Source organism: Canis lupus, chromosome 11 (genome assembly GCF_011100685.1).
Source record: "Canis lupus familiaris isolate Mischka breed German Shepherd chromosome 11, alternate assembly UU_Cfam_GSD_1.0, whole genome shotgun sequence".
Taxonomy (NCBI): Eukaryota; Metazoa; Chordata; class Mammalia; order Carnivora; family Canidae; genus Canis; species Canis lupus.
This window is the reverse complement of record NC_049232.1, coordinates 67,875,283-67,899,729: the sequence shown is the minus strand read 5'-3', so window position 1 is coordinate 67,899,729 and position 24,447 is coordinate 67,875,283. Positions and strand designations below refer to the sequence as shown.

Genomic DNA, 24,447 nt, shown 5'->3' with positions numbered 1-24,447 from the left:
GCTACAGGATTCCATGGACTACATGTAATTATTGGCCCTACATTTCTTATCGTCTGCTTTCTCCAACAACTATACTATCACTTTACATCAAATCACCATTTTGGATTTGAAGCCGCCTCATGATAATGACACTTTGTCGATGTAGTCTGACTATTCCTTTATGTCTCTATTTACTGATGAGGATCTTACTTCTTCTTCTTATTTTTTTTTTTTTTAGGATCTTACTTCTTTAGTATAAATCAGTACAATTGACTTCCAATCATTTAGTTTCAGATAATCCTGAAAAGAAGTAATAAACATAATAATAACTTTAATAATCAATGTATCTCTAGCATCCCTACTTGTAATAATTGCATTCTGACTTCCTCAACTAAATATCTATGCAGATAAAGCAAGCCCTTATGAGTGCGGCTTTGACCCTATGGGATCCGCACGCCTACCCTTTTCCATAAAATTTTTCCTGGTAGCCATCACATTCTTACTCTTTGATCTAGAAATTGCGCTACTCCTCCCACTTCCCTGAGCATCACAAACCAACTTCTACTGATTTCCCTACTAGCCGCAAGCCTAGCCTACGAATGAACCAAAAAGGGACTAGAATGAACTGAATATGATAATTAGTTTAAACTAAAACAAATTATTTAGACTCATTAAAATATGATTAAACTCATAATTACCATATGTCCATAGTATACATCAACATCTTCCTGGCATTCATTCTCTCCCTATTAGGCATGCTCATCTATCGATCTCATCTAATATCATCTCTACTATGCTTAGAAGGCATGATATTATCACTATTCGTAATAATATCAGTAACCATCTTAAACAATCACCTCACACTAGCCAGCATGATACCAATTGTACTTCTAGTATTCGCTGCCTGCGAAGCAGCACTAGGATTGTCTTTACTAGTTATGGTACCGATTATGTGCAAAATATGAACTTCCTACATTGCTAAAAATTATTATCCCCACCACAATACTTATCCCACTAGCATGAATATCAAAATCTAACCTAATTTGAATCAACACAACAGCATGTAGCCTATTAATCAGTTTAATCAGCCTGTCCTATTTAAATCAACCTAATGATGCACCCTCAATTTCTCTTACTATTTTTCTCTGACTCCCTATCAGCACCCCTACTAGCACTTACAACATGACTCCTGCCTCTCATACTAATAGCAAGCCAATTCCATTTGTCAAAAGAACCCTTAACCCGAAAAAAACTATACATCTCAATACTTATTACACTTCAACTATTCCTAGTTATAACATTTACTGCTACAGAATTAATCCTCTTTTACAACCTATTTGGAGCCACACTAATCCCAACCCTTATTATTATCACTCAATGAGGAAATCAAACCGAACAACTGAATACAGGACTATACTTTCTATTCTACATTCTAATAGGATCCCTGCCTCTCCTAGTAGCACTGCTCTATATCCAAAACACCATAGGCTCCCTAAATTTCCTTATAATTCAATACTGAATTCAGCCCCTACCAAACTCTTGATCCAACATCTTTTTATGATTAGCATGCATAATAGCCTTTATAGTAAAAATGCCCTTATACGTTCTTCACCTATAGCTACCAAAAGCACATGTAGAGGCCCCCATTGCTGGCTCCATAGTACTTGCAGCCGTGCTTCTAAAATTAGGTGGATAAGGCATAAAACAAGTCACAACTTTACTAAACCCTCTGACCAACTTCATAGCATATCCCTTCATAATATTATCCCTATGAGGCATAATCATAACGAGCTCTATTTGCCTACTCCAAACAGACCTTAAATCCCTAATTGCATACTCCTCAGTCAGCCATATAGCACTCGTCATCGTAGCAGTCCTCATTCAAACACCGTGAAGTTACATAGGAGCAACAGCCCTAATAATCGCCCACGGCCTAACATCGTCCATATTATTCTGCTTAGCCAACTCAAATTATGACCGAATCCACAGCCGAACCATAATTCTCACACGAGGACTTCAAACCCTCCTCCCTCTAATGGCAGCATGATGACTATTAGCAAGCCTTACTAACCTAGCTCTACCCCCTACAATCAATCTAATCAGAGAACTATTTGTAGTAATAGCTTCATTTTCATGATTTAATCTTACTATCATCCTAATAGGAGTAAATATCATCATTGCTGCCCTATATTCCCTCTACATACTAATGACTACACAACGCGGCAAGTACACTCACCACATCAAAAACATTAAACCATCCTCCACACGAGAAAACGCCCTAATAATCCTACACCTATTATCACTACTACTCTTATCCCTCAATCCTAAAGTAATTCTAGGGCCCATCTACTGCAGACATAGTTTAATAAAACATTAGATTGTGAATCTAACAATAAAAGTTTAAATCTTTTTGTCTACCAAAAAAGTATTACAAGAACTGCTAACTCATGCCCCCATGCATAAAAGCATGGCTTTTTCTTTCTTTTTAAAAAGATTTTATTTATTCATAGAGACACACACAGAGAGAGAGAGAGAGAGAGAGAGAGGCAGAGACACAGGCAGAGGGAGAAGCGGGCTCCACGCAGGGAGCCGGACGTGGGACTCAATCCCGGGTCTCCAGGATCACACCCCGGGCTGCAGGCGGCGCTAAACCTCTGCGCCACTGGGGCTGCCCAAGCCTGGCTTTTTCAACTTTTAAAGGATAGAAGTAATCCGTTAGTCTTAGGAGCCAAAAAATTGGAGCAACTCCAAGTAAAAGTAATAAACATATTTGCCTCCTCCATATTACATTTAATCTTTAATCATACTAATTCTACCAATTGTTCTAACCACTACTGAACTTTACAAGAACAAACTTTACCCATATTACGTAAAAACAATCACCTCCTACGTATTTATAATCAGCATGATCCCCACAATAATATTCATTCACTCAGGACAAGATATAATTATCTCAAACTGACACCGAATAACCATTCAAACCATAAAACTATCGTTAAGCTTTAAATTAGACTATTTCTCAATAATTTTCATACCTGTAGCACTCTTCGTCACATGAGCCATTATAGAATTTTCTATATGATATATACACTCAGACCCTTACATCAACCGATTTTTAAAATACCTTTGTATGTTCCTCATCACCATAATAATTCTAGTCACCGCAAACAATATATTCGAGCTATTTATCAGTTGAGGAGTAGGTATTATACCCTTTCTACTCATTGGATGATGGTGTGGCCGAACAGATGCAAATATAGCTGCCCTACAAGCAATCCTCTATAACCGCATTGGAGACGTAGGATTCATTATAGCCATGGCATGGTTCCTACTAAATCTAAACACATGAGATTTTCAACAAATCTTCATAACAACTAATAACAATCTCAATGTACCACTAATTGGCTTGCTACTAGCAGCCACCGGCGAATCCGCTCAATTCGGCCTACACCCATGACTTCCCTCAGCCATAGAACCCCTGTATCAGCCTTACTCCACTCCAGCACAATAGTTGTAGCGGGGGTATTTCTACTTATTCACTTTTACCCTCTAATAGAACAAAACCAAACTATCCAAACACTTACCCTATGCCTAGGAGCTATTACAACACTATTCACCGCAATCTGCACTCTCACACAAAACGACATCAAGAAAATCATAGCCTTCTCCACTTTAAGCCAACTAGGACCGATAATTGTAACAATTGGTATTAATCAACCCTACTTGGCATTTCTACACATCTGTACTCACGCATTCTTCAAAACCATATTATTTATATGTTCAGTATCAATTATCCACAGCCTAAATGACAAGCAAGACATCCGAAAAATAGGAGGACTATTCAAAATTCTTCCATTCACCACTACTTCCCTTATCATTGGAAGTCTCGCACTTACAGGTATACTCTTCCTTACAGGATTTAACTCCAAAGACCTAATCATCGAAACCGCCAACACGTCGAATACCAACGCCCGAGCCCAGCTGCCTACAGCACTCGAATCTTATTCTTTGCACTACTAGGCCAACCCTGCTTTAACCCCTTAATTCTTATCAACAAGAACAATCCACTCCTAATTAATTCTATTGAATGTCTCCTTCTCGGGAGTGTATTCACAGGATATATAATTTCCCCCAGTATCACACCCACCACCATCCCACAGATAACTATGCCTCATTAGCTAAAACTTTCAGCCCTTGCAGTGACCATTTTAGGTTTCATCCTGGCACTAGAACTAAACCTCACAATACAAGGACTCAAATTCAACTACCTGTAATATTTCTTTAAGTTTTCTAATCTTCTTGGCTACTATCCAACCGTTATACACCGTCTAGCACCTAAAATAAATCTATCAATGAGTCAAAAATCAGCATCAATACTCTTAGACTCCATTTGACTAGAAAATATCTTACCTAAATCAATCTTGAACTTTCAAATAAAATCTTCCGCCCTATTTCCAAGCAAAAAGGACTAATTAAGCTACACTTCCTCTCCTTCATAATTACCATGGCCCTCAGCCTACTAATCCTTAATTACCACGAGTAATCTCTATAATAACTAACACACCAGTTAACAGTGACCAACCAGTGACAACCACTAATCAAGTCCCATAACTATATAACGCTGCAATTCCCATAGCTTCCTCACTAAAAAATCCTGAATCTCCAGTGTCATAAATAACTCAATCTCCCATCCCATTAAATTTCAACACCACCTCAACCTCATCATCCTTTAAAATATAACAAGCAGTTAACAACTCAGACAATAAACCAGTAATAAAAGCAGCCAACACAGCGTTATTAGAAACTCAAACCTCAGGATACTGTTCAGTAGCCATAGCTGTCGTATAACCAAAAACCACAAATATACCTCCCAAGTAAATTAAAAAGACTATCAACCCTAAAAAAGACCCCCCAAAATTCAACACAATAGCGCAACCAATTCCACCACTAATAATTAACACAAGCCCACCATAAATAGGAGATGGTTTCATAGCAAAGCCCACAAAACTCATTATAAAAATGATACTTAAAATAAAAACAATGTATGTCATCATTATTCCTACATGGAATTTAACCATGACTTATGACATGAAAAATCATCGTTGTGTTTCAACTATAAGAACGTTAATGACCAACATCCGAAAAACCCACCCACTAGCTAAAATTGTTAACAGCTCATTCATGGATCTCCCGGCACCATCAAATATCTCAGCGTGATGAAACTTCGGGTCCCTGCTAGGAGTGTGTCTGATTGGACAGATTCTAACAGGTTTATTCTTAGCCATACATTACACATCAGATACAGCAACAGCTTCTCATCAGTTACCCACATCTGTCGAGACGTCAACTACGGTTGAATCATTTGATATATACATGCAAACAGAGCCTCTATATTCTTCATCTGCCTATTTATACATGTAGGACGGGGACTATATTACGGCTCTTATGTATTCATAGAGACATGAAATATTGGAATCATCCTTTTATTTGCAACTATAGCCACGGCATTCATAGGTTACGTCCTACCATGAGGACAAATATCCTTTTGAGGAACAACTGTCATCACAAACGTACTCTCGGCAATCCCCTACGTTGGGACTAATCTGGTCGAATGAATCTGAGGTGGCTTCTCAGTTAATAAAGCAACCCTAACATGATTCTTCGCATTCCACTTCATCCTCCCATTCATTATTGCAGCCCTAGCAATAGTCCATCTCCTATTTCTACACAAAACTGGATCCAATACCCCTTCAGGAATTTCATCCGACTCAGACAAAATCCCATTCCACCCTTACTATACAATCAAGGAGCACTATTCCTAGTTCTAGTATTAATATTACTAGTTCTATTTACACCCGACCTATTAGGAGACCTGGACAACTATATCCCTGCAGACCCCCTCAACACTCCCCCACACATCAAGTCCGAATGATATTTCCTATTTGCCTACGCCATTCTACGATCAATCCCCAACAAGCTAGGAGGCATGTATTCTCTATCCTAATCCTAGCAATTATTCCCCTTCTGCATACATCTAAACAACGCAGAATAATATTCCCACCTCTTAACCAATGCCTATTCTGATTATTAACAGCCGATCTACTCACACAAACATGAATTGGAGGGCAACCAGTAGAACACCCCTTTATTATTATCGGCCAAATAGCCTCTATACTATATTTTACAATTCTCTTAGTCCTGCTGCCAACTATCAGCATTATCGAAAATAATCTCCTAAAATTAAGAGTCTTTGTAGTATATTAATTACCCTGGTCTTGTAAACCAAAAATGGAGACCAATCACGTCCCTAAAACTCAAGGAAGAAGCACCAGCTCCACCATCAGCACCCAAAGCTGAAATTCTTTTTATTTTTTTATTTTATTTTATTTTTGAAATTATTTTTATTTATTTTTTAAAAAAATTTTATTTATTTATTCATGAGAGACACGGGGGGCAGGGGGAGCAGAGCCACATAGGCAAAGGGAGAAGCAGGCTCCATGCAGGAAGCCAGACGTGGGATTCAATCCAGGAATTCCAGGATCACGCCCTGAGCTGAAGGCAGGCACTCAACCACTGAGCCACCAGGGATCCCTGAAATTCTTTTTAAACTATTCCCTGATAATGGTCCTCTCCAAAACCCCCCTCAATTCATATATTGCAATAACTCCACTGTGCTATGTCAGTAAGTCCAAAAAAATTTTTCCCCCCATGTACGTCGTGCATTGCTGGTTTGCCCCATGCATATAAGCATGTACATATTTTTATTACTATTACATACAGACATAAAGTCCAATTTTCAACTGACATTTATTTCTTACGGGAATTACCTTATTGCATCTCACTTAGTCCAGTAAGAGCTTAATCACCATGCCTCGAGAAACCATCAATCCTTGCATGAAGCGTCCCTCTTCTTGCTCTGGGCCCATTTTCATGTGGGAGTTTCTAGCCTGAAACTATACCTGGCATCTGGTTCTTACTTCAGGGCCATGTTATCTTTTATTCCAATCCTACTAATCCTCTCAAATGGGACATCTCGATGGACTAATGACTAATCAACCCATGATCACACATAACTGTGATGTCATGCATTTGGTATCTTTATTTTTTTGGGGGGAGAACTTGGTATCACTCAGCTATGACCGCAATAGTCATCGACGCTGTTGAATAATTTGTGGTCAGGAGATACGACCGTAACGGTCTCGATGCAGTCAGATAATTTGTAGCTGGGCTTATTCATTATCATTTATCAACTTTGCACATAATACAAGGTGCTATTCAGTCAATGGTTACAGGACATATAGATTTACGTACACACGTACACATATACACATGTACACGCGTATAGGCAAGACATTAAATTAACTTTACCGAACCCCCCTTACCCCCCCATAAACTTAAATTGTTTACAATATACCTATTTGTGTCCCGCCAAACCCCAAAAACAGGACTAAGTAAATGTAACGCTCATAAGCCATGTCTAAATTCCATACGATTATATTATTACTCTAGTTAATTTAACAAAACAAATTCAACGCCTAAATCTGCAATCTATCTATAGATAAGACTTCCTTGACTCCACCCCCTTCATTCAATTCACAAAAAAATTCAAACCCATATTCTCACAACATAATATACACCACCATAAAAGCACCTGTTAATGTAGCTTAATAAATAAAACAAGGCACTGAAAATGCCAAGATGAGTCCTAAGACTCCATAAACACAAAGGTTTGGTCCTAGCCTTCCTATTAGTCCTAAGTAAGCTTACACATGCAAGCCTCCACGCCCCAGTGAGAATGCCCTCAAAATCACTAACGATTCAAAGGAGCAGATATCAAGCACACTCTAAAGTAGCTCATGACACCTTGCTAAGCCACACCCCCACGGGACACAGCAGTGATAAAAATTAAGCTATGAATGAAAGTTCGACTAAGCTCTACTAAAGAGGGCTGGTAAATTTCGTGCCAGCCACCGCGGTCATACGATTAACCCCAAACTAACAGGCCCATGGTGTAAAGCGTGTTTAAGATTATATAGTACTAAAGTTAAAACTTAACTAAGCCATAAAAAGGTACAGTTACCATAAAATAAACTACAAAAGTGACTTTAAAACTTCTGACTAGAAAAAAAAAAATACAACTTCTGACTACACGATAGCTAAGATCCAAACTGGGATTAGATACCCCACTATGCTTAGCCCTAAACGTAAACTGCAAACTATTCCATAATAAAATAATTCGCCCAAGAACTACTAGCAACAGCTTAAAACTCAAAGGACTTGGTGGTGCTTTCTACCCCTCTAGAGGAGCCTGTTCTATAATTGATAAATCCTGATAAACCTCACCATCTCTTGCTAATGAAGTCTATGTACTGCCATCTTCAGCAAACCCCCAAAAGGAAGAGTAGTAAGCACAATGATGTCACATAAAAAAGTTAGGTCAAGGTGTAACTCATGAGATGGGAAGAAATGGGCTACATTTTCTACTTTAAGAACAACTTACAAAAGTTTTTATGAAATTAAAAACCAAAAGAGGATTTAGTAGTAAATTAAGAATAGAGAGCTTAATTGAATAGGGCCATGAAGCATGCACACACCACCCGTCACCCTCCTCAAGTAAAAACTTCACACACAATCATATTAACAATACCAAAACACGAGAGGAGATAAGTCGTTTAACAAGGTAAGCACACCGGTAGGTGTGCTTGGATTAATCAAAGTGTAGCTTAACCAACGCATCTGGTTTACACCCAGAAGATTTCATATACTGTGACCACTTTGAACAAAAGCTAGCCCAACTAAACCTCAAACTAAAGTACTATAATATTATAAAACAAAACATTTAGTTAAACCATAAAAGAATAGGAGATAGAAATTTTAATTGGAGCTATAGAGATAGTATCATAAGGGAATGATGAAAGACATTTTAAAAGTATAAAACAGCAAAGATTACCCCTTTTACCTTTTGCATAATGAATTAGCCAGAAGCAACTTAACAAAGAGGACTTAAGCTAAGCCCCCCGAAACCAGACGAACTACCTATGAACAATCTACAAAGATAAACTCATCTATGTCGCAAAATAGTGAGAAGATTTACAGGTAGTGGTGAAAAGCCTAACGAGCCTGGTGATAGCTGGTTACCCAAAAACAGAACTTTAGTTCAACTTTAAATTTACCTAAAAAAAATTAGAATTTTATTTTTATTTTTTTTTTTTTTTATTTTTTTTTTAAAAATTAGAATTTTAATGTAAATTTAAAATATAATCTAAAAAGGTACAGCTTTTTAGAATAAGGATACAACCTTTCTTAGAGAGTAAATATTAATATTACCATATTTGGCCTAAAAGCAGCACCAACTGAGAAAGCGTTCAAGCTCAACAATTAATCTTACTTAATCCCAACAATATTAAATTAACTCCTAATGTTATACTGGGTTAATCTATATAAATATAGAAGCAACAATGCTAGTATGAGTAACAAGAATTATTTCTCCCTGCATAAGCTTATATCAGAAACGGATAAACCACTGATAGTTAACAATAAGATAAAATTAATCCAAAAATAAAATACTTATCAATCCCATTGTTAACCCAACACAGGTATGCACCCAAGGAAAGATTAAAAGAAGTAAAAGGAACTCAGCAAACATAGCCCCGCCTGTTTACCAAAAACATCACCTCCAGCATTTCCAGTATTGGAGGCACTGCCTGCCCAGTGACATCTGTTCAACGGCCGCGGTATCCTGACCGTGCAAAGGTAGCATAATCATTTGTTCTCTAAATAAGGACTTGTATGAATGACACGAGGGTTTAACTGTCTCTTACTTCCAAGCAGTGAAATTGACCTTCTCGTGAAGAGGCGGGAATAAAACAATAACACGAGAAGACCCTATGGAACTTTAATTAATTAACCCAAATTCATGGATCTTATTGACCTATCAGGCATAACAACATCACCATTTTTATGGGTTAACAATTTAGGTTGAGGTGACCTCGGAATATAAAAAAACTTCTGAGTGATTAAAATCTAGACTAACCAGTCAAAATATTATATCATTTATTGATCCAATAATCTTTGATCAACAGAACAAGTTACCCTAGGGATAACAGCGCGATCCTATTCAAGAGTCCATATCGACAATAGGGTTTACGACCTCGATGTTAATCAGGACATCCTAATGGTGCAGCAGCTATTAAAGGTTCATTTGTTCAACGATTAAAGTCCTACGTAATCTGAGTTCAGACCGGAGTAATCCAGGTTGGTTTCTATCTATTTAATAATTTCTCCCAGTAAGAAAGGACAAGAGAAATAAGGCCCACCTTACAAAAGCTCCTTAAAACTAATAGATGGAATAAACTCAATCTAACCAGTTTATTTCCCCATAAGCCTGAGAAAGCGGGCTTTTTTTAGGGTGGCAGAGCCCGGTAATTGCGTAAAACTTAAACCTTTATTCCCAGAGGTTCAACTCCTCTTCCTAACATCATGTTCCTTATCAATATTATCTCATTAATTGTCCCAATCCTCCTCGCCGTAGCCTTTCTAACCCTCGTAGAACGAAAAGTACTAGGCTACATACAACTCCAAAAAGGCCCTAACGTCGTAGGTCCATACAGTCTTCTACAACCTATCACAGATGCAGTAAAACCTTTCACAAAAGAACCCCTACAACCTCTTACATCCTCTATATCAATATTTATCCTGGCACCCATCCTAGCCCTATCACTGGCCCTAACCATGTGAATTCCCCTCCCTCCCCCCCTCCCCCCTCATTAACATAAACTTAGGAGTACTAGTCATGCTAGTAATATCAAGCCTCGCCGTGAACTCTATTCTCTAATCCAGATGAACTTCAAACTCCAAATATGCCCTAATTGGAGCCCTTCGAGCTGTTGCTCAGACAATCTCATATGAAGTTACACTAGCAATTATTCTCCTCTCAGTCCTACTAATAAACGGATCTTTTACATTATCCACACTTATCATTACTCAAGAACATATATGGCTAACCTTCCCTGCCTGACCCCTAGCCAAAATATGATTTGTCTCTACCCTAGCAGAAACTAATCGAGCTCCCTTCGACCTGACCGAAGGAGAATATGAACTAGTCTCAGGATTCAACATAGAACATACCAGAAAATTAATTTCACTGTTAAAACCCTTCTCCTGACCATTTCCTTCCTATGAATTTGAGCATCATACCCTCGATTCCGCTACGACCAACTAATACATCGTTTATGAAAAAATTTTCCTACCCTTAACACTAGCTGTGCATATGCCTTGTGCATATGACGTGTTACCCTACCTATTATCACTGCAAGCATCCCATCCCAAACATAAGAAATATGTCTGAGTACAAAAGAGTTACTTTGATAGAGTAAATAATAGAGGTTTAAGCCTTCTTATTTCTAGAATAATAGGTTTTGAACCTAATCTTAAGAATTCAAAGATCTTTGTGCTACCAAACTTATACCATATTCTACAGTGAGGTCAGCTAAATTAAGCTATTGGGCCCATACTCGGAAAATGTTGGTTCATATCCTTCCCATACTAATAAAACCCCCTATTCTTGTTGCCATTATAGCAATCGTTGTAACCAGAACTATAATTGTAATATTAAGCTCACACTGATTATTAATCTGAATCGGATTTGAAATAAACATATTAGCCGTCATTCCCATCCTCATAAAAAAATTTAACCCACGAGCCATAGAAGCATCCACAAAATACTTCCTCACACAAGCTACCACCTCCATGCTCTTAATAATAGGAGTCACTATCAACCTCCTATACTCCGGCCAATGAATAATTTCAAAAATCTCAAACCCTGACGCATCCATCATAATAACCATTGCTTTAACAATAAAACTAGGCCTATCCCCATTCCACTTCTGAGTTCCCGAAGTAACACAAGGAATCTCACTCACATCAGGCATAATCCTATTAACATGACAAAAGATTGCACCCCTATCCATCCTATATCAAATCTCATCGTCCATTAACGTTAATCTTTTGATACTAATAGCTCTCACATCTGTACTAGTAGGAGGATGAGGTGGACTAAACCAAACCCAGCTATGAAAAATCATAGCATACTCCTCCATCGCCCACATAGGATGAATAACAGCAATCACTATCTACAGTCCTACTATAATAATCCTAAACCTAACCTTATACATCCTAATAATACTCTCAACATTCATATTATTTATATTTAACTCATCTACCACAACACTATCCTTATCCCGCACATGAAATAAACTTATCACCTCCATAATCCTAATCCTATCATTAGGAGGACTCCCTCCATTATCGGGCTTTATCCCTAAGTGAATAATCATTCAAGAACTGACAAAAAACGACATAATTATTCTTCCAACACTAATAGCCATCACAGTCCTACTCAACCTATACTTCTACATACGACTCACATACAGCACAGCACTCACCATATTTTCATCGACCAACAACATAAAAATAAAATGACAATTTGAAAACACAAAAAAGATAGTCTTCCTATCCCCACTAATCATTATCTCCACCATACTACTCCCACTTACACCTATAATATCTATCTTGGACTAGGAGTTTAGGTTAAAACCAGACCAAGAGCCTTCTAAACTCTAAGTAAGTGTTATTTACTTAATCCCTGAAAAACAACACTACGGACTGCAAGAATCTATCTCACATCAATTGAATGCAAATCAAACACTTTAATTAAGCTAAATCCTTACTAGATTGGTGGGTTTCCACCCCAAGAAATTTTAGTTAACAACTAAATGCCCTAACAACTGGCTTCAATCTACCTTCTCCCGCAGCTTAGAAAAAAAAGGCGGGAGAAGCCCCGGCAGCATCTAGGCTGCTTCTTTGAATTTGCAATTCAATATGACAATTCACCACAGGACTTGACAAAAAGAGGGCTTAAACCCCTATCTTTAGATTTACAGTCTAATGCTTTTATCAGCCATTTTACCTATGTTCATTGACCGTTGACTATTTTCCACTAACCACAAAGACATTGGTACTCTATATTTACTATTCGGAGCATGAGCCGGTATAGTAGGCACTGCTCTAAGTCTTCTAATCCTAGCCGAACCGGGTCAACCTGATACCTTATTAGGGGATGACCAGATCTACAATGTAATCGTGACTGCCCATGCATTCGAATAATTTTCTTCATAGTCATGCCTATTATAATTGGGGGCTTTGGTAACTGACTAGTACCACTAATAATTGGCACCCCAGACATGGCATTCCCTTGAATAAATAATATAAGCTTCTGACTGCTTCCCCCATCCTTCCTTCTACTACTTGCATCTTCTATGGTGGAAGCAGGGGCAGGAACTGGATGAGCTGTATACACCCCACTAGCTGGCAACCTAACGGGGGCATCAGTAGACCTAACAATTTTCTCCTTGCATTTAGCAAGGGTCTCCTCTATTCTTGGTGCTATCAATTTTATCACCACTATTATTAATATAAAACCCCCAGCCATATCCCAATACCAAACTCCTTTATTTGTGTGATCCGTATTAATTACAGCAGTCCTACTATTATTATCATTGCCCGTACTAGCTGCCGGAATTACCATACTTTTGGCAGACCGAAATCTAAACACAACATTTTTCAACCCCGCTGGAGGGGGAGACCCCATCCTGTACCAGCACTTATTCTGATTCTTTGGACACCCTGAAGTCTATATTCTAATTTTACATGGGTTTGGAATAATTTCCCATATCATTACTTATTACTCAGGGAAAAAAGAGCCTTTCGGATACCTGGGTATAGTCTGAGCAATAATATCTATCGGATTTCTAGGCTTTATTGTATGAGCACATCACATATTCACTGTGGGAATAGATGTAGACACATGAGCATACTTCACATCCACTACTACAATTATTGCTATCCCAACAGAAGTCAAAGTATTTAGCTGATTAGCAACACTTCATGGAGGAAATATCAAATGATCCCCTGCTATACAATGGGCCCTAGGATTGATTTTCCTATTCACAGTAGGCGGATTAACAGGCATTGTTCTAGCCAACTCATCCCTAGACATTGTTCTTCATGATACATATCACGTAGTAGCCTATTTCCACCACATACTCTCAATAGGAGCAGTATTTGCTATTATGGGCAGATTTGCTCACTGATTCCCCCTACTTTCAGGGTACACTCTCAATGATACCTGAGCAAAAATCCACTCCACAATCGTATTTGTTGGGGTATTCGACCCGGGCGTCTAAGCACTGTTGTATTTTTACACTATGTACACTAATGCTGGTTTTAGAACTAACATCCAGTTTTCTCACTTGCACACATTTATTTTAAAGATTTTATTTATTTATTCATGAGAGACACAGAGAGAGGCAGAGACATAGGCAGAGGGAGAAGCAGGCTCCCCCATGGGGGAGCCTGATGCAGGACTCGATCTAGGACCCTGGGATCACGGCCTGAGCCAAAGGCAGATGCTCAACCACTGAGCCACCCAGGTGCCCCTCACCTGCACACATTTTATCCAATCAAACTCTTACTCAAAATTTGATCCCATATATTAAACCCAGGAAATAGACTTGGGTGAAGGAGGTGAGGCTGTCAATCAATAGCGTGCAAAGCATTAGTAGCTGTGCTAACTAAAGGGAGATTCACACTGATTCCAAGGGCATAGGTTGAAGTTGAAAATAGCCAAGACTATTGTTGTCTCAAAGTAAGAAGGAGATATTAAGATAGATCTAGTAAAATCTAGGCATGTATTGGCACTAGTCCCATCACTCAGTCACCAAGGTGGATAGTCACATGTCTGAGACAGGGTCTACAGCTGTTTACGCAGCATGCAGGGGTTGCAGTGGGAAGCACTCTTTCCTGTGCTGTGAATACGTTTTACTGTTCTTCAGGTTATGTGTGACCAGTTAAGCGGGCATACAGATTAAAGTCTCTAATATCAAATAAGTTAATTTTTTTCCCCTAAAGATTCCATTTATCCATTCATGAGACACACACACACACACACACACACACACACACACACACACACAGAGAGAGAGAGGCAGAGACACAGGCAGAGGGAGAAGCAGGCTCCATTCAGGGAGCCCGACGCAGGACTCGATCCCAGGTCTCCAGGATCAGACCCGGGGCTGAAGGCGGCGCTCAACCACTGAGCCACACGGGCTGCCCCAAGTTAATTCTTACAAAATAGACAAATGACTGAAAGAGATTCCCACCAAAACACAGTGACTGAAGTTGATTATAACGCTGTCAGCAGTTAAAGCAGGATATAGCCTAAGTGATGCTTATACTATTGTTAGAACTCTTACAGCCAGGTTCTGGCTGGCAAAGCAAAAAGTATGCAATCAGATTCTATAATAAGCTAGCTTTTAAAAAACCAAAATTATTAAGAAAATTATTTGTAACTTGAATGTTTGGTCTGTCTTCCACTAAATTTGTGTCATTGCCAAATACTTAAGATTTGCCCAATGTAAATGAATGAAGTATTTTTCATATACTAGTGTCCAAACATTTTCTGTAATGACAGTGATGGTCAGTAGTATGCTACCAAGCTGCTATGAAATAAAATAAAGCTGAAAAATAGACCTAAAGGGTCCCTTCAAGGTAAGGTGATGTTTTAACAGCAAGGGAGGGGCACCCAGGTGACTCAGTGGTTGAGAGTCTACCTTTGGCTCAGATCGTGATCCCAGGATCCTGGGATCGAGTCTTGCATTGGGCTCCCCACAGGGAGTCTGCTTCTCCCTCTTCCTCTGTCTCTGCTTCTGTGTGTCTCTCATGAATAAATAAATAAAATCTTTTTTAAAAAAAGAAAAAAAAATTAAAAAAAGAAAAAAATAATAGCAAGGGAAAGAAAAGATTTTCATAAGAATCTCCTACTGTATAGTAAGCTTTTTATAAAAAATATATTTGACACACTATGTTACATTACCACCTGTCACTACACTATTAGAATATCCTTGACTAGATTCCTTGTGTTGTGCCTTTTATACCTGTGACTTATTGATTCCATACCTGAAAGCCTGTATCTCCCACTCTGCTGCACCCATTTTGCCCATCCGCCCATTTGGCAACCATCAGTTTGTTCTCTGTATTTATAGGTCTGATTCTACTTTTTGTTTGTTTGTTGATTCATTTGGGGTTTTTTAAGATTCTACATATGAGTGAAATCATATGGCATTTATCTTTGTCCGACTTATTTCACTTAGCATTTAGTAGGTCCACTGTCTCACAAATGGCAAGATCTCATCTTTTTTTTGGCTGCGTAATATTTCATTGTATACATACATATGCTACATCTTCTTTATACATTTGTCCATCAAGGGACTGAATCTCAGAAGAGCAAATCAGTCACTGGCCAGGACAGACATCCGCCCCAGTGAGCAGAAGGCAGATCCACACATGTGTGATCTAAGCAGAGCTTCTTGTAATTTTCCTAGCAAAGCTTAAAAGAACTCTTACCAGGCAGGATTTCTTTGTATTTTTTGTGATAAGGACTGTCCTTATCAAGGACAAGGTCTGTCTTCAGCTACAGATGTAGAGGAAAACTGTAAGTTACTTAATCTCTCTGCACCTCATGTTGCTCATCTGTGGGTAACAATAGACATGGTTGTAAGTTTCAGTGGTATTAAAATCACATGACTTAGTACAGTGCCTAATGTTGAGTTTTCCAACTCAATAAAAATGAGCTGCTATGACATATAAAGAACTAAACCATGACTAGAAGTGGAAATATATGAAGAAGTAGTATAACACAAAACAATGGGCACATAAATGGCTAATAAACATTTCAGCCCATTAAGAACTTTATTTTTTATTTTTTAAGATTTATTTATTCATGAGAGAGAGAGAGAGAGAGAGGCAGAGACACAGGCAGAGAGAGAAGCAGGCTCCATGCAGTGAGCCTGATGTGGGACTCGATCTCCAGACCCGGGATCATGCCCTGAGTCAAAGGCAGATGCTCAACCGCTGAGCCACCCAGGCATCCCAGAGGAACCTTTTTTAAAGTTCGATAGAGCAAAGATTGAAAAGAATCTTCAGAGTGTAGGAGAAGGATAAGATGAATTGTCATTCCTATGTGTCAAAACCTCCTAATGTCACCAAAATAGCCAAAATAATAGTAAATAATAGAAATATTCTGACTCCAACCTCTACTTTCACTTGCTGCTGAGCCATGGCTTGGGCACTACCAGGTACAGGAAGAAAAATCCCAGCACCAGGCTGTGCAGATTGTTCTATGAGAGGCTGGGTTGCTTGGGGTCCAGGAGTGGGAGATGTGACCCATTTCCAGCCCAAAGTTTCAGAACCATAAGCATGTTCTTGAGAGGAAGAAAGTTGCAATGTGACTTTATGGCTCACACTGGCATGGGAAGCAGCAGGTTTGCAAAATCTAGGAAGTTCCAAACACTCGGGCTTTGATTTTTACACTTTTACTTGTATACGATGATTACACAAGACACTTTATAGCATTTCCCTTGAGACATCTTTTGTCCCCCGGAGTTTCCAAACCATCTGCATAAATAGCTTCCTTTCTCTTTAAAGTCTTGTTCCCTGTGAAACAGACCTCAGGTCCCTTTAGAAACCAGGGAGGATACCCAGGAAAGAGGACTGTGGAAAAGAACACTGGCCAACTAGCAGCAGAATAACTCCGACCTGATGTACCCTGCCTCAATTGGATGGAACAAAATAAATCTGTAATTAAAAAAAAACAAAAAACAAACAAAATAAAGCAATAGCTGCAAAAATGGAAGGACATGATAGTCTGTATAGGAAGTATACCAACCGGGCAGCCCCGGTGGCTCAGGGGTTTAGCGCCGCCTTTAGCCCAGGGCCTGATCCTGGAGACCTGGGATCGAGTCCCATGTCAGGCTCCCTACATGGAGCCTGCTTCTCCCTCTGCCTGTGTCTCTGCCTCTTTCTCTCCTCTCTGCTGTGTTGCTTATGAATAAATAAATAAAATTTAAAAAAAAAAAAAAAGGAAGTATACCAACCATCCGAGCACCACCTCACAACCAGGTACAGAAATCAGACCTGCATCTCTATCAGAGGTCTGTTCTTTATTTTCCATAGGGAACAAGATAATTATTTATGTACCCCTTCACTTTGTATTCTATAAAAAAAGAAGGTATATTTTCTCTGTCCTCTTTCTTCTTTCGTACTGGGTATGGTCATATTTTTCAAGTTGGTCCATAACGTGCCAAAACACAGAACAGGAGTGTGCCAGACAGAAACTAGGACACAGCATTGAAAATCATGATCCCATGAGGTTCATTCTCACGTTAGTGAGAATGTTCTGTAGTTGCAGGGGCTACGTGTTCTGGGGCTTTGTGAAATCACTACTTGGATCTGTAAGGTATACAATACCCTTGCAATACCAATCTTGCATCCCATACTGATAGAGATGCTCATATCTTCCTAGGAAGTGTGTTACAAGAATGGGAGATGATTCAGAGTGCTCAAGTGTATTGGAAGGCCGTGATGTCCTGTCACCCCAGGGTGGCCAGTATGATTGTTTGGGTCCCAGTGTTTGGAAATAAATCCTTAATGGTGATTATGGTGATTGGTCCCGGGGAGGGTAGGCTTCCTGAAGTTCGAAAATCCAATATGACTGCTCAAACAGGTCAAATTCTTTAAAGTTTTCCTCAAAATCTATGCATTTTATATACCCCACAGGCTTGCCTTTAGTGGGCACATAGGTAGATCCCAAGAGATCACAGATTAAAACCACTGAGCATGAAAACAAACAAACAAACAAACAAACAAACAAACACTGAGCATGTTTTGAAGGTCTGGATTTGCCCTTTCTACCCCACCCCCTGCTCCCATCACAGCCAACCGCACACACATGGCCCTGCATTTGAGGACGGCTTCAGGCTTCAGAACTGCCAAGATGCAGAAGCAGTTGGGGCCTCCAGAAACTAGAACAGTAGCAAATATAGCTACTAAGACCCTAAATCTCTTTCCACACCAAGCATTTCTACTTCCCACAAGATTATTGGATCATTTTACCATCACTTGCTCTGGAATATTGTGTCTTTCAGAGTTTTGATATACTCTGTGCTCACAATGTTGGGTCTCATTGTTGCTGCTGTGATAGAAGTGTTGCTTTCACTCAACCACGTCACATGAGTACGGGAAAAGCAGAAAAAAATACTTTGACCATTTTCCTTAGGGGGCAATTTTATGGGGGCATCTGGGTTTTGTTTTCATAATCTCTACATACAGCACTGCCCAGCAGAGAAATGACTATCTAATCCGTGCTAATGTGGGAGACAAAGAACTATCCTTGCCAAATGCCAATTGCCAAAGGAGTGTAGGACGTTCACTCCTGTTGGGGCATCAGGACCATGTGAGATGAGTCCTCAGGAGACAAAGCCTTTGTCTTTTATGTTCTCCCAGCTAGGTGAGTCCAACTGTGGTCAAAACAGCAGGGTCAGCATCATTTGGAAATGTGTTAAAAATGCACACATTGGATGCCTCAGTCAGTTAAGCATCTGCCTTTGACTCAGGTCATGATCTCAGGTCCTGGGATTGGCCCCACATTGGGCTCCCTGCTCAGCAGGGAGTCTGTTTCTTCCTCTCCCTCTGCCCCTCCTCTGCTCATGCTCTCTCTCTCTCTCTCTTTCTCAATCTCACAAATAAGTAAATAAAACCTTTTTTTTTTTTTAACAAAATCTTTAAAAACATTTTTTTTTTTTAAATGCACACATTGGGCTCCAGCCCAGACCTACTGGGTCAGAGCACGGGGGGGTGGGGCCACTCTCTGTTTCAAGAAGCCCCCCAGGGGACCCTGATGCAGGTTCAAGTCTAAGAGGCAGTGAAGGAGGATGGATATCAGGTGGAGGTGAGAGAGGGACTTCATTCACAGCAGGTACTAAGTATTCTGAGTCAAAGCTCTATAATGAACCATGGGTATTTTTCACTCAGTTTCAACATAAAATGATTCTTGCAGGGTCCTTGGGTGGCTCAGTCAGTTGAGTGTCTGACTCTTGATCTCAGCTCAGGTCTTTTTTTTCTTTTTCTTCTTTTGTGGGTCAGCTCAGGTCCTGATCTCAGGGTCCTGAGTTCAAACCTTGCATTGGGCTCCATGCTGGGCATGGAGTCTATCTAAAAAATAACTGTAATTTTTGCATGTGTATGCTAACACTGGGAAAAAAGCCCATTGGGAAAACAGCCCATTTTTTTATTTGAACATATTTATCTTCACCAGGCTTTGATTCAAAAATTAAATTCAGAGAGAGAAACTGAAGCACTACTCATCATCCTTCTTGTTGAAACATTTTTAAGGTTGACTTTTTTTTTAAGATTGACATTTTTTCTTGTTTTATTTACATAGTATTTTGTGAGGGTAAATTAGAATGGCCCTGTAATAATTTTTTACTCTTATACATTTATTTTAAAGATTTTATTTATTTATTTGAGAGAGAGCGCTCACAAGCTGGAGGAGTGACCAGCATAGAGAGAGGGAGAAGCAGGTTCCCTGCTGAGCAGAGAGCCCATGCAGGCTGACCCTGAGATCATGACGTTAGTCGAAGGCAGATGCTTAATTGACTGAGCCACTTAGGTGCCCCTGTAATAATATTTTAAATGTAATTAATTTTTTTGTTTAGATTCCTTTAAAACATTTATTATTGTATATTTTATAATATGCACAGTATTTTACAACTGCGGTTCATATACATATAATAATGTAATTATTTTTTTAAAGATTTTATTTATTTATTCATAGAGACAGAGAGAGAGAGAGAGAGAGGCAGAAACACAGGCAGAGGGAGAAGCAGGCTCCATGCAGAGAGCCCGACGTAGAACTCCATCCTGGGTCTCCAGGATCACGCCCAGGGCTACAGGCGGCGCTAAACCGCTGCGCCACCGGGGCTGCCCATTATAATGTAATTAAAAATAAATTTGTTAGGGCTGCCTGATTGGTCAGGCTGGTCTGGCTGGTCAGGCTGTTAAGCATCTGATTCTTGATCTTGGCTCAGGTCTTGATCTCACAGTCACGCATTCAAGTCCTACACTGGGCTCCATGCTGGATGTGGAGCTGACCAAAAAAAAAAAAAAAAAAAAAAAATCTATGTATATATTTGTATGAATGTATGTTAAAGGTATCTTTTCAACCTTATCTGAAAGGATATAACAAAGTCGAGGGATTGTGAGGCTTCAAACAGCATCTGAGTAATAGGGACAGAGCCAGTTCCCTCTAGGACTTGATTCAACTTAAACCCCAACCATGTGTAGGTGCTAATCTGGGTTCACTGCAGGGAGGTGATGATCACTCATGCACCCCACCCGGCTCCAATTTCCTTTGCTCCCCTGTAAAACAGAAAGAAAATAATGGTCCCTAATCTGTCCCAGGCTCAGGTCTGACTGCCACTCCACGGCCATGATCCCTGGCAATTCACACGAAGGATTAAATGATCCTCAGGGGAACCGGCAGGCCTGGCAGGCACCACAGTGGGAGGAGGGCTAGTGTCCAAATACCACACACTCCAAACAACTGAAAGAAGCTGCTGCTCCTGCCCCCATGGCTATCCCCTGGGTCGCATATTCCTGCATATTCCCGGCGTGGAGATACCACCTGAGTGGATTTAAGGTGGCACTGGACCACATTTTTGAGGAAAAGGGATCATCTTGTCCTGTGACAAGTATCCCTCTTGCTAGCTAGTCCCCAGATTCCTGTTGTGGCCCTGCTTTGAGGTCTATGGGAGAACTATTGGAAAGGGGCTGTAAGAGCACCCTCTGACTGAGACGAAAGGGGTGTCATGAAACCAGGGACGTGGGGATCCAGGATTCCTGCCAGGTGGCCTGTCCCATTATGCTCCTGGATGCGGGTGGAACTTTCTGCAGGCTCCTGCACAGGCCTCCTTTGGAGGGTCACCTTCTGCAGTGGTGAGAGCAAGATCTCTGCTCTAAGGGACGTGACAGCCACGGAAGCTGACATGCTGTTGGGAGAAAGCAAGGGGAGAGTTGCATCTGCCTTTGTCACCTTGGCTCCCACGAGGTCATCCCTTCCTTTGGACTCTACCCTGCACCATGCACCCCCCTCTGTGTCCATTTCATCTCGGTGCCAGATCCACGTTTAGTACCAGATGCCACACTGATCACACTGTCACCATCCCCACATGCCTTTCCCATCAACCCCCAGACCACGACCAGATCCGGGAACCGATTCCTCACGCACACTCCACTTTTTCTGTGGGCCTTCTCCCTCCTCACCTGACACCACATTCTCTCAGGATCCAGCTGCTCACAAAATTTATCTGTCTCAGACTTCCATAGGTCAAGAGGGGCAGATGGCCCTGAGAGGCCCTCTAATATTGCCACAGGCCCTCGGAGCTCCCCATGCTGGAGAGGACAGCACACAGGCCAATAATCCGTCACCAGTTCCAGAGTCAGACCCCAGGGAGACCCTCAGCGTAGCGGGAGAGGAGCAAGGAGGGTGGGCAGGACTGGGAACCTTTCATCTTATGGAGAAGAGCCCCTTACCCAGGACAGCAGATACCCTCAGAATCTGGGAAGCAAGGTGTCCTGGTATCTGTCATATGCTCCCTAACCAGCATATTCAAAATATATTAAGGTGTTTGTTCTAGGGGCCTCACCACTGCAAAGCAGGAGAAGGTCCAGAAGATGCATGTCCCAGAGCCAGGAGAGTGTCCAACTCTTGCAGAGCCGAGGCCCACCAGAAATCAGAAGTGGTTCTAGGACAAGGGGGGTTTTTACACCATGAAGAACAGGTCAGTCTGCGATCAGATCTACAGCACAAAACTCTGGTTGTTTGTGCAGCTGATGCAAGGGGAAAAGTGCATCCAGGGTTGTGCTCACAGCCCAGTTGAGAACCGAATACACAAAATCCATGTAATTACCAGGCTTGTTCCTTCCCTAGACGGGGACAGGGCCTGAAATCCATTTTTTGCCCAAGCAAGCTGTCTCGAGGTTGGAAGGCTCAACTGGGAAGGGGAAGGTACAGGAAAGAGTCATGAATGCCAGGAACCATGAGGTTCCAGCATCATAACCCACATTGAGGCAACCATGTCCTGCTCTCCAGGGGCCTCCTGCCTCCCAGAGAAGCATCTGTGTACCCAGACCCTGGAATCAGCAGAAACTCGTGGTGGTACGAAGCCCCAGTTTTCCAGAGATTCTACGCAAGGACAAAATAAAAACAAGATAGGTGTTTCAGCTTCTTCATCCTCCAAAAAGAGAATAGGACAAAAAAGGACCTGATTCAAACCAAGATGTTTTAGGCTGTGTGCAGAGCCCCAGACTACTAGCAGTCAGAGCTGTCCCTGGGGGCATTGGGTTAAGGACAGCAGAGCCTAGGCCATCCTAGCTTTGCTTGGTGCATTTGGGAATGTTTTTATCACCAGCTTGAAACCATCCCCCCACCCCTATCCACCCAGAGGCAGACTCTCCAAAAACAATGTCTGCACACATGTAACAACCCTATTTCCCTCATGTTAGCTGGGCTCTGAAACAGCATCCCTGTTTATCATTAGCCAGGATTTTAAGCAATATTTCTTTCCTCTAATAGCTGACTGCTCTGTATTGTCTGGGTCAATTTGGGAGTATTCAGGGTGTCCCAGGACTGGGGCCTCAGGGCCTGGAAGTTTCCCCTCCAGCTCCTCTTGAGGGCCCACCAGGTTGCTCACATGACTGGAGTTAAGTGGGAGGATAGTAGCTTTCCTGACACCCCATTTCTAGGCTTTTCATTGCTCCTGCTCCAAGGTTCAATAACTTAAAGTTTTTATGTTGTTCTTAATACATTTCTATAGGAACAAATGGAAATACTGCATACTCTTCAGAGGCTTCTCTACGTGGGAGCATAAGACTCCATTCAAAGACAAGTAAACCACAGTCTGTGCTGCACTCTCACCACCTTTGACTTCATACAGCTGTGAAGGAGTATGCCTGCCCAGGATACAGAGGGTGGGCACAACCAGACATCCTCCTTCAGCTTCAAGATGAGTAAGAGAAAATTTACACTTGATTCAGTTTTGTATAAACTGTAAAAAGCAGTGTGTGGCTTTGTATTTTACCTGTGACCAACTCCATAGTTTATAAGTATTAAGACATTGTCGTAGTGAGTAAAAAAATTGTAGTATCAAAGAATGTGATGGAAATCGTCTCTACTTTTGATGAATTCTATTATTTCCTTCGCTATCAGCTGACCTCACTGTATGCACAATTAAGGTACCTGAGTTTGTCACTCTGTTCCCTAAATCAGCCCAGCTAATTTTGGCTCCTGACTATGGAGAAGGTCTTACAACAGTCTCTAGGAAATGTCCTACAAACCGATCTCCTGTAGGGACCGTACCAGGGAAGGAAGGAGAACTGTGTGATCCCCCATATCAACGCTCTCTCAGTCATTCAATAACTCCATACTCAATAAGTATTTACTGCGCATCTATCATATACCAGGAACTATGACAAGCATCGTGGATGCATTGGTGAGAAAAAACTTAAACGCAGCTC

General features: G+C 40.6%; 1 long non-coding RNA gene across 1 annotated transcript in view; it reads left to right on the top strand.

Moving 5' to 3' along the window:
* The window catches only part of LOC111097886, a 64,821-nt gene extending 40,757 nt beyond the window's left edge, over positions 1-24,064 (top strand). Inside the window, exons 4-5 of the long non-coding RNA XR_005367179.1 lie at positions 9,576-9,732; positions 23,748-24,064. This is a non-coding gene — a long non-coding RNA (uncharacterized LOC111097886). The remainder of the gene's footprint in view (positions 1-9,575; positions 9,733-23,747) is intronic.
* The last annotated feature ends 383 nt before the right edge of the window (positions 24,065-24,447 follow it).